At 45.8% G+C, this 16,789-nt stretch overlaps 1 long non-coding RNA gene across 1 annotated transcript; it reads left to right on the top strand.

Moving 5' to 3' along the window:
- The first annotated feature begins 10,650 nt into the window (after window positions 1–10,650).
- Window positions 10,651–16,116, top strand: LOC122047898. The gene is made up of 4 exons (XR_006130675.1): window positions 10,651–11,027; window positions 15,274–15,354; window positions 15,568–15,643; window positions 15,744–16,116. It is a non-coding gene; the product is annotated as an uncharacterized LOC122047898 (long non-coding RNA).
- The last annotated feature ends 673 nt before the right edge of the window (window positions 16,117–16,789 follow it).

Genomic DNA, 16,789 nt, shown 5'->3' with positions numbered 1-16,789 from the left:
TGCGGGGGCCACATACCAGCGCTTGATGAATAAAGTATTCAGAGAGCAGATCGGGCGGAATCTAGAAGTTTATGTGGACGACATTCTCATTAAGTCCGTCCGAGCGACCGATCTCTTCAAAGACATGGAGGAAACCTTCCGAACGCTGCGCAAATATGGAGTCAAACTAAATCCCCAGAAGTGCCAGTTCGGAGCAAAAGGAGGGCGCTTTCTGGGGTACATAGTGACCGAGCGGGGAATTGAAGCAAATCCCAGCAAGGTGAAAGCTCTACAGGATATGCCACCTCCAAGAAATACAAGGGAAGTGCAGCGTTTGACCGGGCGGATCACCGCTCTGTCCAGATTCACCTCCAAAACCGCCGACCGGAGCCTTCCTTTTTTCAAGATCTTACGCAAAGCTACAAAATTTCACTGGGATGAAGAATGCGACCGGACGTTCGAAGATTTGAAGGCATTTCTGAACTCTCTCCCGATATTAGCCAAGGTGACTGCGGGTGAGCCACTTCATATGTACTTGTCTTCAACCGAGCATGCAATCGGCTCAGCTTTAGTGAGGTCGAGCGGAGCAGAGCCTGTGTATTTCCTTAGTCACATTTTAAAAGATGCTGAATCTCGCTACACTGGGCTCGAGAAGCTGGCTTTCGCTCTAGTCCTGGCCGCTCGGCGCCTTCGTCCATACTTCTTGGCGCATACGATCATTGTCAAAACCAATAGTCCGCTCGGGCATGTCCTACTAAATCCGGAGGCATCCGGACGGCTCATCAAATGGACGACGGAGTTAAGTGAATTTGATATCCAATACCAGCCACGCTCGGCGATCAAAGCGCAATCCTTGGCCGATTTTGTGACTGAGGTGCAAAGGCCGGAGCCGGAAGCTATGTGGAGAATATATGTGGATGGGTCGTCCACTCAGCTCGGAAGCGGGATTGGAATATTGTTACTCTCCCCTCAAGAAGAGAAGACGCACCTATCCGTCCGGCTGGATTATAAAGCTACCAACAACGAAGCAGAGTATGAGGCCCTCATAGCCGGCTTGCAGGCAGCTCGGCATGTGGGAGCCGGTCTTGTAACACTTCACTCGGATTCGCAGTTGGCCGCTCAGCAGCTCTCTGGTACCTTCGAAATCAATAGTGCTCGGCTCAAGCTCTACGCTGAAGCCTTCGAGAAGCTCAAGGCTGATTTTAGAGAAGTTATTGTCCAGAAGATACCCAGAGCAGAAAATCAAGCAGCCGATGAGTTAGCCAAACTCGCGAGCTCAATAGCGTCGGTCGCCATTCAGCAATCAATTGAAAAAATACTGTTGGTGGCGCGCGTCGACCGGATGGAAGGGCTCACATTTCCAAGCGACTGGCGGACACCCATCATAGAGTTCCTCCGCTCGGGCGCCACATCATCCAATGAGTATGAAGCCCAGCTGCTAAGGAGAAGAGCCGGTCGGTTCACACTCATCGGCGATCAGCTTTACAAAAAGGCTTTCTCACACCCGTTGTTGAAATGCGTGAGCTCCGAGGACTCGGCTTACATCCTCCAAGAAGTACATCAAGGATCGTGCGGAGGGCATCCAGGCGGACGATCGTTGGCCAAGAAGATCCTCTTGGCCGAGTACTTTTGGCCGACTTTACAAGCAGACGCCGCTCGGACCGCGTCGACGTGCCTTTCATGCCAGAAGTACCATAACTTCAACCACCGACCGGCAGAGGAAATGAAGGCATCTACAGTCTCGTGTCCGTTCGACCAGTGGGGAATGGATATCGTTGGTCCATTTCCTATGGCGACCGGACAGCGGAAATTTCTACTAGTGGCGGTAGATTATTTTTCCAAGTGGGTGGAGGCCGAGCCGCTAGCCAGGATCACCGAACAAATGGTCAAAAAGTTCATATGGCAACACATCATTTGTCGGTTCGGCATCCCTCGCCGACTGATTTCCGACAACGGACGGCAATTCACAGGGAAGGTGCTGGAGGATTGGTGCAAGAGCTACGGCATCGAGCAACACTTCACGTCCGTGGCTTATCCCCAAAGCAACGGTCAAGCTGAAGTAGCCAATCGGGAAATTCTTCGTATTCTGCGCGCTCGGCTCGACCATTTGGGAGGAAGTTGGCCGGATGAAGTGCCGGGCGTCTTGTGGGCCATCCGGACGACTCCGAAGGAAGGGACGGGCGTCACACCATTCCATTTGGTGTATGGTGGCGAGGCAGTTATTCCAGTTGAAGTCGGCGTCGAGTCCGTCCGGGTTCAAAGTTATGATGATGGCAACGCCGTACGGAGGAACGTGGAGCTGGATTTGGTCGACGAGGAGCGAGCCAAGGCGTCCGTTAAGCTGATGGCGTACCGGCAGCGGATGAAGCAAAATTACAACCGCCGTGTAATCCCCAGATCATTCCAGGTCGGCGATCTTGTCTGGAAGAAAGTCAAGCCGGTCGGCGATGTAGGCAAGTTAGAAGCTCCCTGGGCGGGCCCCTTCAAGGTTATTGAGAAGCTCCGATCGGGAGCATATTATTTGGAGGATGAAGACGGGCGGCAGCTGGATCGACCGTGGAGTGCAAATCATCTCCAGCCTTATCGAGCTGGATGAAAGGTGCATGAATGTAATTCATTTTTGTGTATATACTAGTCGCCTGCGTCCTTATAATGCAGGAAGCAAAAAGATGAAAACGCATTGAGCATTATCCGCCGAACGGCTTACTGCGTAAGGACCCCGCGCCGTTCGGCCGGGGCGTATAAATATATAAGCCAAATGCTCGAAGGTGAAGACCCCGCGCCGTTCGGCAGGGGGAATTGTACCCGAGCCAAAGGCTCAATATCGAAGGCCCCGGGCCGTTAGGCCGGAGGTATATTGTATGAGCCGCACGCTCGATAGCGAAGACCCCTCGCCCCTCGGCAGGGCGTATATAATCAGTTAAAAGTTAGCCGTAAAGGGCGTCGAGCTCCGACGTTAAATATCGAGAGACGAGCCGGCGTCTATAAACGTCCGAGCGGAAGACCGTCGAGCTCTGACGTTAAATATCGAGAGACGAGCCGGCGTCTATAAACGTCCGAGCGGAAGACCGTCGAGCTCCGACGTTAAATATCGAGAGACGAGCCGGCGTCTATAAACGTCCGAGCGGAAGACCGTCGAGCTCCGACGTTAAATATCGAGAGACGAGCCGGCGTCTATAAACGTCCGAGCGGCTCGCATTGTAAGAATCTAGTGCAAACCCCTTTGAGATAAGGCGCAAAGCTAGAGATGGTTAATTAGAATTAAAAATGTGAGCAAGTGAACGAATGACGTTCGATCGCCGAGCGGCTACCTAGTTGCATGGCGAAAGATGTTATTGAAGGCAAGCCGCTTGAGTCCACGCTATAGCGTAAAGCCGAGCAGAGGAGTTATAAAGAACACTTAAAATGTGACGAAAGAAAAATTTCTTGTCAAAACAGAAGTTGGAGGAACAGAAAAGATTATCTATTATGCACTGGGTGAACCAAAAAAGTTACTACAAAGATAAGTTGAGCCGAACGGTTGGAATACAAAAAAGTTCAAAAAACGCTTATCACGCGTCAAAGTCAAAAAGAGTGTCTGGGATGGCGCCCATCACGGTCGCGAGGTCCTCGGGGGGGATGGCCAGCTCGGCGGGCAGGTGGCCCTTGGTCTTCAGGTAATCTACCGCCGCCTTGATCGCTTCTTCGAAAGTGAGGGATATATCTTGTCGGTAAACTTCTCTCCGAAATCTTCCGAGCGGAGATACGCCTTCCTCACTTCGTCAGAACGGGCCGACTCCCCCCCCTTGATATTCTTTGAGTGCGGCGTGGGCAGCGTCGCTGGCGGCTTGGAGATCCTTCAAGTCTCCATCAAATCTTTGGAGACCGGCGAGCGGCTCTCCTTCTCAGTAGCCAGCAGAGCATCCAGATCCTTGATGCGTTGCTCCAGCCCTCGGATCTCCACCTTCATCCGGTCCATATCGTCGATGGCCTGGCGCTTCCAGGTGGTCGCCGTCTTGATCTCCTTATCTCGTTGCTTGATCATCGCGTCAAGCCGAACGACCTTGCTCGTCAGATCGGAAGCCCTTTTCCGTTCGGCTTCCAGTGACTTTTTGGCCTTCTCCAGAGCGGCCGTCGATTGTTGGTTGTCCCCGGCGGCTTTAATTTTTCTCAGTTCATCCTCCAGCTCGGCCAACCGATTGCTAATGGCAATCTGCTCCACCCAGTTCTACGAGCAAAGGTGAATAGGTTAAAAACTTAATTCAACTACACGAATAATGAAGAAGAGCATACCCCGGTGGCCTGTTGGAGGTTGCTGTCGCCGAGCTGCCCAGGAGTCATCGCTTTTATGCGACGCCGAGTGTCCTCCCAAGCTTTTGCAAGGGGGCCCGTCAAGGTGATCTGCTGCTCGGGGACCACTGGCCGATCAGCAGCAGCCATATATTCCTCTGAGGGGAGGCGCAGAACGGTCTTTATCAAATTCGAGCCGCTCGGCTCGCTCTGAGAGGCATCGGCCTTACCGGTGGACGGGGAGGGAAGCTCGCCCAAACGTCTGATACGGCGCAGAGTTCTAGAAGGGATGGATGGCGGCACCTCAGAGCTGGCCCTCGGAGAGCCATGTGGGGTTGGAGTACTCTCGAGGGAAACCGTCCCGGACAACACCGGAGCATCCGCGCCCCGCTCGGGCTGTGGCTCTTCAAGGCGAGTGGAGGCAGATGCAGATTCCGGTCGGCGGCGCTTCCGAGTGACTAGCGGAACATCGTCGGCCGAACGGCCCTCCACCGCGACTTGGGTAGTAGGTTCTATGTCGCCCACGGCTTCATCGCGAGAGGTAGGGGCGTCTAAGGCTTCGGGGACAGTTGGAGTCCCCTCACCTTCTTCGCCGGCCGGATCAGCTAGAGCCAAGCCCCGCTCAGCGACCTCTTTGTTCTTCACCGCCTCGATCTGAGCGGCTTTCAATTTGAGCTTTTCGGTTGCTTTGGCGCGCCACATGACTTCAGCTGCAGAAGCAAAAAATAAATCAGTTAGAACAAAACAAATGGGAGGATAAGGGAACTTACTCATGCTGCAGGGCAGATCGGCCGAGGTAGAAGACAAGCCAAATATGTACATTACTCCCGGGAGAAGTAGCTTGTCGATATGATATCGTTGGCCGACCAGTCGTTCGACTGCCTGAAGGTAGGCCGCGTCACCTCTAAATTTGCCGAGCTCTGGTTGCGCCGGCATCGCCGTCTGCCACTTGGTACGAAAAGTTGGCCGCTCGGGAAAACGTATATAGAAGAAATGCTCTTTCCAATGTTTGTTGGAGCTCGGCATATTATCAAAAAGGACGAAGCCTATCATAGACTGGAAAACAAAGGTGTCCCACTCGGCTTGCTTGGGATAAAAAAAGTAATGGAAAATTTTTGGGTCTAAGGGGATGCCGTTCAGTTTGAACAAAACTATCACTCCGCTCAGGAGCCTAATAGAGTTGAGAACTACCTGGCCGAGCGGAATGCGAAAATAATTGCAAACTTGTAAGAAAAATTGGTGGGGTGGAAAACGCAGTCCGGCCAGAAATTGGTCTCGGAAGAAAAGAACTGTGCCGGACGGCGGTTCATGAGGTCGATCGGCCGGTGTGGCTAACACTATTTGGTGGTCGTTCGGCAGGTCATAGGTTCGAGTAAGGCGCAAGGCGTCCTCCTCGTCGAACCGGCTTTCCATGGATGAATACCAAAGACCCGGAGCACCGCCGGTCGATTGCGAAGTACTGGTCATAATCGAAAGACAAGAATGCGGGACAAAAGGGGAAGGTTCAAGCGAGGAATGGATGGAAACCGACTGAAGGAGACGATTAACAGAAAGAAAAAAACGTTGGGAGCGAGAAAAAGGGTCTTACGACAAGGAAGATGGTCTGAAGAAGCTGTAGGCTCGCCGGAAAGCCGAAACGCAGGGTCGCCGGCGAAAGGAGGAGCAGCGGGATGCCTGGAAACGAGGAGGTCGAAATGCGGCGAAGAGCAGGGGTCGGGAGCTTTATATGGGCGGCCGCCATCAATTTCCACCGTCCGATTCAGGTCACCGATATCAAGGTCGTCATCCAGCCGTTCATTTCAAACGGCGGCTATCCCATCGGAGGTGACGCCATCGCCGTACGCGTACAAATGCACGATCGCCACGTGTCAGCAGGATACTAGCCGCAATTAATGAACTCCCCTTACCGTGCGCAACGCACGTGATGGGTAATAGGGGGGAGCATCGAACATGGATTCTAAGAAAACACAAAGGCATGAACAAGATACCGCCGAACGGATGAGCATCCCTACGCCTGGCCGAGCGGCCCAATGCGGCAATCATTGCTCAGTCAGATCGGCAGTCCAGTCAGTCGGACTTCACCTCTTTCGACTAGACTCGAGGGGAAGGCAAGTGATCCGGTGGTAAAAGCCCGGGACCCCCTAACGAGGGGTCAACGCCACGTGGAGGTCAAATGCCCAAGTAGCCCGCCGGAGAATGGTGAGCCAACCGGACTGGGAAGAAATGGATAAGACCGATCGGCCGACCAAGGGATATTCGGTAATAAAAGGTGCCCCGACCGGGTAGGGGTTCCGACGCTCTGTCGAAACAGTAGTTAAGAGCCGAGCGGAAGAACCAGGAGAAAATGACACTGCTAACAGTCTCTACATAGCGCCTACTGGAAATTTCCCCAGCACACCAATGTCAACGGCAGGCCGGACGCGAGGTGAGTGCCATCCGGCCAGCGCGTAAAAGGAGGAGGGGCCGGCCGGACGGACTCCCTGTCCAGCCGGTCGGATGCCCCGGATTATGAACAGTAAAGAAGGGGGAACATCTTCTGACAGCCGTCAAGTCATATGGCTAGGTCATACTCCTAGTCTTACCACGGGGTGTCCTGTTGTCCCATCGAAGGCGCAATGGGACTGTTGCAGTATGGCATCAGGTAAGCTCTCTGACAGGTGCATACCGGGGTATGGGCTGCAGACACGTATGCACCTCGGTGGACGTGCATTAGTTCTTTCACCGCTCTATATAAGGAACCTCTTACTTCGTCGGAGGTACGCACGCTACGAGTTTTGGAGCCCCTTTCTCTCTATTGAGCTTTGCCTGACTTGAGCGTCGGAGGGTCGCCGCCGGGAACCCCTTCCCGGCCCGACTTCTGTGTAGGTTCGCCGGAGATTCGTGCGACCAGACGGAGGACTACAGCATCGACTAGGAAAGCGCCACGTGCCCAGCGTCCTTTGGTTCGGCGATTCGGACAGGATCACTCCCCTTTCACTGTAGCTTTCTTCCTCTGATGTTCCTCCCCCATCATTTATGCTCATTTATGAGCTTGACTCTTCTTCCAGCTGATGGTTAGCTATTAGCGCTAATCCCGAGAATTCTTTGATGTCTGACTCGGAGGATGAGTCTGAGAACGTGGCCTTCAGGATCTTGTTTCTAGAGTATTCTGGCTTCTTGTACTTTACCTTTTCCTTCTCTTTCTGCTTACTTTTCAATTTCGGGTAGTCATCCTTGATGTGCCTTTCTTCGTTGCAATTGTAGCAACGGACTGCCCTTCTCTTTTGATGATGTTTACTCGACTGCGATCTAAATTTGTTAGATTTAAAAAATTTATTAAATTGTCTTACCATTAATGCAGCTTCAGATTCGTCGATCGAGGCTTCGGAGTGGGAACCGTTTATTCTTGCCTTTAAGGCAATGTTCTGACTTGTCTTCTCTACTCCATTGGGCTATGCAACTTGAGATTCGTGAAGTTCAAAAGTAGAAAACAAATTTTCTAAAGTACCTACCTCAAGGTCTTTAGAGATGTAGTACGCATCTATTAAGGACACTCACTCTAGAGTTCTGGGGAAGGCGTTGAGCGTGTACCGGATCGAGTCTCGGTTCGTTACTTCTTCTCCAAGGTTGCTTAGTTGCGTGATCAGCTCCTTGATCCTCGCTTGGAATTGTGCTACCTTCTCACTTTGGTTCATTCGGATATTCATAAGCTGAGTCCGGAGGATATCTCGTCTTGCCAGTTTTGCTTCTGATGTGCCTTCGTGTTGCTCCAGGAATTTTTGCCAGAGGTCTTTAGCGGAGTCGTAGCTTCCGATCCGACTTAAACCTGGGGCGGCAGCACGCTGAGCAGATGGAACTCTGCTTTTCCGTTGGCGACGAAATCGGCTTGCTCCTTTTTCGTCCAGGTGTTTTCTTCCTTATCTTTTAGAACTGCATAGCGATATTTCATGATTAAACAAATATCAAATTCTGTCTTGAAAATTACCTCCATCTAGCGTTTTCACGTTGCGAAGTCTCCGTCGAACTTTGGGGGATGCATGCTTGTTCCGGGCATCATCTTGATCTTCGTGGGTCAGTCGATGATTAGTCCTTCTGAGGCGGTCCGACTCTGATACCAATTGTAGGTGCAGCGGAGGCCGGCAAGAGGGGAGTGAATTACTTGAAAAAATAAAAGTATACCCTCCTAGTCTTTCAACTCAAATAGATAGCAACAATAATAATAAAAATAAAAAGCAGAAATAGAAGAGAGACAGAATTTTAACTTGGTTACAACCCAGAAAGTTGTTAATCCAAGGCGGTCAGAAATCGTACTAGCAGAGTCTCCTTCACTATAGGCGGAGAAGCCTTTTTTACACACTTAGAGCGCTCACTAGTTGCTAGGAATGAATACAGAGTTGATGATTGAATTGATTAATAATTCCTAGGTCCAGGGGTCCTTTAATAATCCCTGGAAATTCTATCTCGGATGTCCAAGGCGCCTCCAACAGAGGTTCAAGGCGCCTCCATCGAGTAGGCGGATAAAACTTTATCCGAAACGCAAATGGCCACATTTGACCAGATGAAGGCGCCTTGAGTAGTCTTGACCAACTCAGTTACTACCAACTCAGTTACTTCTTTGCTTCAACTTCCGAAGCTCCGTTCTTTTGGGTGATTCTGGCCAACCGAAATAGGGCCCACCCGAACCCAATTTTCGGCCTTCTCCTCGAGCAGTCTTCCTCCCCGGCTTAACATCCCTCGAACGCCGCGCACGCTTTTCTCGCCCACCGATGTACTCTTCCGCAGCTCTCTCATCCTTCAGACGCATCGAGCCCGTCGGCTCCCTTCCTGTGCCGTCCTTCTCGCCAGCTGCGTCTTCCGCTCGACTTCCTGCGCTCCTAAGCTCCTGCACACTCAGACACAGGGATCAAACACAATGCATGACCTAACAAACTTGATTGATCACATCAAAACAATCATGGGGTCAAACAGACTGATCACTGTGTTGGAGTCAACCATCTTATAGTCCAAGAATCGTCCCATGATGAACTTCTTGACCCTTGTATCCTCCGTCTTATACTTCTTGTCCAGGGACTCCCGTAGCTTCTTAGCCATTCTCTTCATGCTATACACAACATACAATGAGTCAGCAAGACAATTAAGGATGTAGTTTCGGCAAAGGAACTCAGGGTGAATCTATGCCTCCACTGCACTGATGGTCTGCGTATCAGCATTCTCAACATGCTTGGGAGGGTCCTCGGTAAAAAATTGAGCCAGATTGAGCGCAGTCAAGTAGAAAAGCATCTTCTGCTGCCATCTTTTAAAGTTCACTTCAGTGAACTTCTCTGGCCTTTTCCTATGGTTGATTGGCACAGTTCCAATCGGGGCGGAGGGGGCCTTAAGATGTTGAGTCTATTGCACCTCAACACTTTGTTCTGTGATAATCTTAACAGAACTCGAGTTTATTTCAAGATTGTTGAACAATATGTTGCCAGAGATATTGGAAAAAAAAATTATAGAATTGAAATTACACAAAATCAATTCTAACTTATCTATTAAGATGACCTGAGCGGATAATCTCAGGTTGCTAGAGGAGTTGGTTCTGCCAAGTTTCCGGTGGTCTGAGTTGTAGAGTTGATGGGGTGCGTAACAGAATCGGGAGTCGATCGTCAAATCGGGAAGAAAATTCGCTGACTAAGATACCGAGGTCGGCGTTCAATACGATTTTCTTGAAACAGATTCGTCCCATCTCCGGCGGTGCTTCGAGATTCTCTCGGGTCATCTGTTTCCCAGGATACAACGATAAAACTACACACCCAACCAAGCACTGGTTGTTCGTGGCGAAGTGAGAATGCACTCAAATGCTATCACGAGTAGTTCAACCGAACAGATGCATGAGCAGGTAGCAAAAAAGAGATTCAGGCGGTAAAATGTTGATTTATTCACTTGGGCAAATCTTGCCTCGACCGGTCCGGTATTCAACATGCACAGGTCGTGCTCACATACGAGTCAACCTCGGTTTAGTACAATTCGGGCCCTAGATTTGCACCCACCCTTGCGTACTCATGCATGAGAGAGTGTCTCTCCATGCATATGTTTACAATATCAATGCATGTGTCATAATTTAAATCAACAATAAAACTAAAAGACTTTTAATATGAGACTAACAATCTATACACAATAGGGTCTCTTCATCTCTATATCTTTATTCCATTCATATTTTCAACAATAATATGTGATCAATGAAAAATAATGTTAATAAAGGGCAGTCCTGTGGAAGTTTATGTCAAGGTCTCCGAAAAGAATATTACATGCCGTCTTATTTTACTTTGCAAGTAATTATTTTTGAAATTTGAATTCGTGATTTTTGGATCACATGATAGGTAGTAATTTTATCGCTGCTTGGCTCCCTTTAAAAAAGGTGAAATGATATGCTTCAATAATGATATGCATGAAAGACTCAGGGAATGATTCATCATATCCTATGTAGAAAAAAGGCCCAGGTCCTTCTCCTCTCTGTCTAGCTCCCTCCATTGATCAAAAAATCTCAAAATTTTCTCCCAACCTAGCTAATATTCCCGCTTCTACGTCTTTGCTTCTCTCTCTATGATCCATTTCAATTTTTTTTTCTTTTGTTTCTTCTCTCCCTCGTCCTCCTGCAACAATCCCAAGCCTTAATCTCCTTTTCTTTGCTTGCGTTTACTTTCTTCAAACATAATAGGGTGAAAATCAGATCTGGGAGAGGGCTTATGAAATCGAGAATCACAATTCATCGGGACTCACTTGAAGAGAAGAAAAGAAAAGCTTGGGCCCGCGAAGTAGAAGTAAGCATTTTATTTGTAATCATAAGCATGTTGTAGAAGCTTCAAAGACCATTCTCTATAAAGAATAAGAATTTCTGTGAAGCAAAATATTAATAGATCAAACACGAAAGATTTATGATCTTTCCTTAAGAGTGGCTTTAAAGTTGACTGGTGGATAAAATGTAAGGACTTTTGGAGAAATGGATAAGAGGATGGTTCAAAAGGACTTTCATGGTAATTCTGTTTGTATGGTTCAAAAGGATGGCTATAAAATGTATTCAGGGATGAAGCAGAATGACAGTAATGGATGTTGGATTGTATAATGTGAGGCGGGGTTTAAAAAATGGTTGATTAAGCTATATATGAGATGATTGACTTGAGTTTTGAATTTAATGCGACTCATATCACTAATGTTAAACTTTTGTGAGAAATGTGATGCTCAGTAAACACATAATATGCTTGATGAGATGTCTAACAACAATTGCCAACCAAATATGTTTGTTTTGTTCTCATCTTTAATTTTTTTTCTAATTATGTTCTTAAACATCCCTTTGTGCTATTGTTTATTTATGTTTGCCAATAGCTATTTTGTTTGAATTTAGATTGTAAAATTGTTATTGATCCCGTCCGGAAGCTGAGTCGGATGGACCGTCGTGTGAGGTGGCGAGAGTGTTGACGGAGTCGCGGTGTTCCGGAGGGAGGTGTGCTGAGATGACTTCTGTGTTGACCAAGTCGTCAAAAGTCCTCTAGTCAACGCTACCTGCAGCTAGCGACCGGATTGACCCGGCCCCCGGTACCCCGATGCTCGAGGCAGATCCAACGAATGTATAAGTAACAGACTAATAATGTAATAATAAAATGAACGAGAGGCGAGTACAGAAAACGTACCCTGGCCCAGGGGGCGCCCTCAGATGAGGCGCGACTCGAGTTATCGCGACCCGAAAGAGTAGATGACTCCGATCAAGCTGGAGAGCTGGATCTGATGACGTGGAGCCGGACGCGGCACGGAATCGGGAGATGAGCTGCAAGTCGAAATAAAACACCGGCACGCAGACCGAGAGACGAGATCGGCACGTAGACCGGGATATGATTCTGGCATGCAGGCCGAGATACGAGATCGGCATGCATACCGAGATATGATTCCAGCACACAAGCCGGGACGCGAGATCGGCACGCAGATCGGGATATGATTCCGGCATGCAGGCCGGGAAATAATAACACCAAGAAGGCTAAACATGAATCACAAGGTCCGAAACTCACTTGAGGCTCAAAGGCCGAAACACAACAAGAGATTGATGGCTGAAATAGTGTCAAAGACACTCGTCAGCATGGGTCGGCTATCGGATAGGCTTCGGAAATGTACTACAATGCATATCAGAAACTGTCTACGGCGGTGGGAGATAGCTACGGCTCGGAACCGTCTATGCCATTTGTGCACGCTGGTCGATGACGGTGATAAGGGGCTGGCCAGCGCATAGTTGCGCCCTGATGCAGGAGAGGGCGGACCGTGCTCACGGCGGTAATGGCTGGTCGCTGCGACGAGGAAGAACATGGGGGCGGTGTCAGTCTGGTGGTGGCATCGCGAGGTGTGCGTGAGCAGGGAGAATCTGGCTGCAGTATTGCGAAGAGGAGAGGCCGGCAGCGATGTTGTGAGGAGGAGAGGAAAGGTGGCTGTCGGTCTGTCCGGCAGCTTCGTCGTCATCCATGAGGAGGAAGAAGCTGTTGGCGGCGTTGTGCCCGCACGGAGAAGCCCCTTGGTTCCTGTTGGTGGCGGGAGCCCAACTCGACGAAGGAAGAACGCTCCCCCGGCGACGACGTGTCCAGAGGGAGAAGAGAGGAAGAAGAAGGCTATGGCCGGGGTCGCGAGGAGAAGAAGGAGAGGAAGAAGAAAGGCGGCTATCGTCGGCTGTCGCTCGAGGGTGGCGGCTGGATAGGGAGAAGAAACTCTCCCTGTTCCGGCTGTCGGTTGCAGCGAGAAGAGGAGGAGAAGAGAGGTGGCAGCCGGCGCCGGCGAGGGGAAAGAGGAGGAAGCAAGGTGGGCGACCGGCGCCGGCGAGCAGCGTGAGAGAGAGAGGAAGAAGGAGTTGGCCTCCTTCCTGTGGCGGCGCGGTGCCCGCATGAACCCCCCAAAAACCTCCCTTTGCTTACGGCGTGAACAGTGCCCTAATAGTGCTGCTACAGTAAATTGACCAAAATGCCCTCCTCCTCTCCATTAATCACTCCTCTGTCCTTGATACCTATCCACATCAGTTATGGAGCAAGAACTATTAATTGATGGTGATTTACAAGTGTTGGGTGATTCGTCAAGCTCATATACAGTTGATACTCCACAAGTTGGAATGTATTTTTCATATGAAGAAGTTCATGATTTTTACAAATCCTATGCCCAAGGTCTTGGTTTTGGTATTTCAAAGCTGGGTTCCAAAAAAGGAGATGATGACCAGCTGAAATATTTTTCGTTCGAATGCTCTAAAAATGGTATGATCATTCCTAAAGTGAAAATTTCCTTTTATCCTAGACCTTGTAGCAAAACAGATTGCAAAGTAAAGATTAACATTACAATTCAGAATGATGGATTATGTGTCATTACTAATATTCAATTTGAACACAATCATGCATTAAGTCCAAGGAAATCAAGACATTTTATATGTAATAAAGTGTTAGATTCCTAAACTAAGAGGAAATTAGAGTTGAATGATCAAGCGGGAATAACTTTGAGTAAGAGTTTCGATCATTTATTGTTGAAGCTAGTGACTATGAAAATTTATCGTTTGATGAGAGAAAGTGTAGAAATTATATGGTTGAAGCACGAAGATTAAGGCTTGGGAAAGGTGATGTAGAAGCCTTGAATAATTACTTTTGTCGTATGCAAAGTAGAAATTCAAATTTCTTTTATATGATTGACGTAGATAAAGATTTTCGCATAAGAAATATATTTTAGTTGATTCAAGATGTAGGGCTACATGTGATTCTTTTTTGATGTCGTTACATTTGATAGTATATATTTTACCAATAGTTATGATATACCATTTGCTCCATTTGTTGGAGTAAATCATCACGGTGAATTCATATTACTTAGTTGTGGTTTGATATCTAAAGAAGATTCTGAAACTTTTATTTGATTATTTAAATCATGGTTAACAATCATGAGAGGACGAGCTCCATAAGCTATTATTACAAATCAATGCATGGATAAAAATGATTGGTTGAATTCTTGATATGTAATTCGTCATAAGTGGATGTCTATATATGTGAAAGATAAATTTTGGATAAGGATGTCCATAAGTCAAAGAAGTGCGAGTATAAATGCATTTTTTGATGATTGAAAAACAACTTTGAAGTAGTTTGTTGAACAATATGACAATGCTTTGAAAAATAAGATTGAAAAGGAAGATAATTTTGATTTTACGTCTTTCAATTCAATCATTCCGATCATCAGTGACAATCCAATTGAAAAGAAGTTTCAAAGTATTTACACTAACATGATATTCAAGTTGTTTCAAGATGAACTGTGAGGTTTGATGTATTGTAACACTTCATTTGTGAAGCAAGAAGGGTCAATGCTCTTTTTTGAGGTGAAGGAAACTGCATATGAAAAAGATGGAGCAACTCCAAAAGATGTTTCCTTTTGGGTACAATATAGTGAGTTACAATGTCAAATGAAGTGTTTGGATTGTCTCTTTGAGTTTCATGGAATTGTGTATAAACATTTGATATCTGTTCTGATGAAAAGAAATGTCACAGTAGTTCTAAAAAATTATATTTTGGAATGATGGCGCAAAGACATTAAATATGGATGTCAAGGAATCACCAATATTTATGATGATTCTTATCATCATATAGAGGAAAGACTAAGATATAATAATTTTCAACCATTGTTACTGGAAGTGGGATAACTTAGGTCAAAAAATGATAAGAGGTGCTTTGTTTTAATAGGGATATTGAAAAAAGCAAAAAAAGATGATTATGAATATAAATATTAGTGATTCATTGGATGGTGATTAAGACGACAACATAATACATGAGGAATCAAGAAATGAGAGCAAAAAGTTTTATAATCCACTGAAAGTAAGGTTCGTTGGACGTCCATAGACATAAAGAAAACAATCCAAAATTGAGTGAAGTGTGAAAAAGACGAAGACAAAGTCTCGAAAAAAGGTTTGGTTATATATATGGTGCAATTTACCACTTTGGTGTTATGTTTTGATGATAATTAATTTTACTTTTGTTATTTGTTAACATTGAACATAAGTACATCTATCTACAGGGTTCTACAGTTGATAAAAAGTAAGATGAGTTATCAAATTTGAATCCTCCAAGTATGATCGATGAACAATCCAGTCAAAATGTAAGTTAGACACATGAAATTTTTTGAATTTAGAATTTATCATTTTACATTTCATTTGTATATGCATTTAAGAGTTGGTAATTTTGGCAAGAAATTGATTATTTTATTTAAGAGTTGGTAGTTTTGGTAAGAATTTATCATTTTACATTTCATTTGTATTATGTTCTTTATGAATGACCGTAATTATTATTAATCTCCTCTTTTTGTGGTTAGGTTGCAGTTGAAAAAGTTATCTATTCAACAAATTGATAATTTGCTTATTCTCTGAACGGAAGAGAGAGATTTTTAGGTTTGATTGCAGTTAAACCTTATGATTCTTTATTTACTGTATTTACTGTTTTGTATTGATTTAACCTCCTTTGAATGATTGTATTCTTCATTTACTATAGTTGGGAGTCTGCTTTGGGAAGTATTTTATTCATTTTGCATGTTGTGTACTAAGAACTGCACTGGGGAAATAGAGTTGATGACAAAAGAGAGAGAGCTTGGTTGGAGTTGATGACTTCATTCAACCCCTCAGAGAAGATCTTTTGGCTATTGTTATCTTCCGCCATCGAATCCTAAAATGGATATGGGGAGTTTACTCTATCTGTGTTGAATGGTTGTGTGGTGAAATTAAAGGGATGTTTAAGGGCGTTGTTTGTTAATAAATTGAAGGGTTGCAAGGTTTATGTTGGCCCTGTATCGGGTTCTTTTTTAATTGAAGATTATAATACAATTAGATTTATATGTAATACATCCTTAGTAAAAGATATATTATGTTATTGATTTGGTTATTTTTGGACTTTTTATAAAAAAGCCAATTAGTGTAAGGCATTTGAAATTTTTAATGGAATAGTTTACATATTTTTGAGATGAGCTGTGATACTCATCTAGAATTTTCATCTAGAAAATTCATCTAGATAGACACATAAATGATGGGACTCACCATTTCACTTTTTGTGAGTCCATCATTTATGTGTCTATCTAGATGAATTTTCTAGATGAAAATTCTAGATGAATATCATTTCTCTTTTGAGATATACCTGATTTATTTAATAGTTTTATGATTATGTCATCTTCTAGACATATACTGGATGTTGATTCTCAACTGTTATGGTTTTACAAGTAGGTATGTTGGCATTGATTGATTAGTTCATTTTATAGATCACAAGTTATAACTTTTGACCTCTTACATTTAGCTCAATATTTTCTCCATAACATATATGTCAAATTCTTTCAGAGACTCTACTTCAAATGTTTTTTCATTTTACTTTTAGCCTATCCTGCTTAGGAAATTTTCCTTCATCAAAACTCTACTAGAGAAGAATTATGGGTAATGATTAATTTTCTGACAATTCTGGGTAAAAACCAAATTGCATCAACCAAGAATAACATAATTTCATCAAACAACCCCCAAAAAAACCAAAAAACATTTAGAAAGCACATTAAAAAA

The sequence above is a fragment of the Zingiber officinale genome, chromosome 2B (assembly GCF_018446385.1).
Source record: "Zingiber officinale cultivar Zhangliang chromosome 2B, Zo_v1.1, whole genome shotgun sequence".
NCBI classification, from domain to species: domain Eukaryota; kingdom Viridiplantae; phylum Streptophyta; class Magnoliopsida; order Zingiberales; family Zingiberaceae; genus Zingiber; species Zingiber officinale.
This window is presented reverse-complemented; position numbering and strand designations above follow the sequence as displayed.